The sequence below is a fragment of the Arachis duranensis genome, chromosome 6 (genome assembly GCF_000817695.3).
Source record: "Arachis duranensis cultivar V14167 chromosome 6, aradu.V14167.gnm2.J7QH, whole genome shotgun sequence".
NCBI classification, from domain to species: Eukaryota; Viridiplantae; Streptophyta; class Magnoliopsida; order Fabales; family Fabaceae; genus Arachis; species Arachis duranensis.
In genome coordinates, this window is record NC_029777.3 from 44154426 (window position 1) to 44155271 (window position 846).

Consider the following 846-nt stretch of genomic DNA (forward strand, 5'->3'; position numbering starts at 1 on the left):
CCCCACAGTCAAACTCTAAGTTTGGTGTTGTGAGGCCACAACCAAACTCTAAGTTTGGTGTTAAGATCCCATATCCAAACTCTAAGTTTGGTGTTGGGACTATACAACATTGACCTGATCACCTTTATGGCTCCATGAGAGCCACTGTCAAGCTATTGACATTAAAGAAGCGCTTGTTGAGAGGCAACCCAATTTTATCTAATTTTTATTTTATATTATTTTATTTTTATTTTGTGTTTTATTAGGTACATGATCATGAGGAGTCACGAAAAAAATATAAAAATTAAAAACAAAATCAAAAAACAGCAGAAGAAAAATCACACCCTCGAGGAAGCACAGGCTGGCGTTCAACGCCAGTAAGATGCATCTAGCTGGCGTTCAACGCCAGAACAGAGCATCAACCTGGCGCTGAACCCCAGAAACAAGCAACATTCTGGCGCTGAACGCCAGGAATGTGCCTAGAGAAGAAAAGCTGGCGCTGAACGCCAGTAACAAGCATGAAACTAGCGTTCAACGCCAGAAACATGCTTTACATGGGTGTTGAACGCCCAGAATGTGCACCACTCGGCGTTTAAACGCCAGAATGGTGTGCAAAGGCATTTTACATGCCTATTTGGTGGAGGGATGGAATTCCTTGACACCTCAGGATCTGTGGACCCCACAAGATCACCTCAGGATCTGTGGACCCCACAGGATCCCCACTTACTATATTCCCACCTTACCTCCTAATCCTATTTTGTGATGAGTATTCCCCAAATCCCTCTTCCCAATCACCCCCTTCACCACTCACATCCATCCACTCTTCCCCATAAACCCCACCTACCTTCAAAAATTCAAAACCATTTT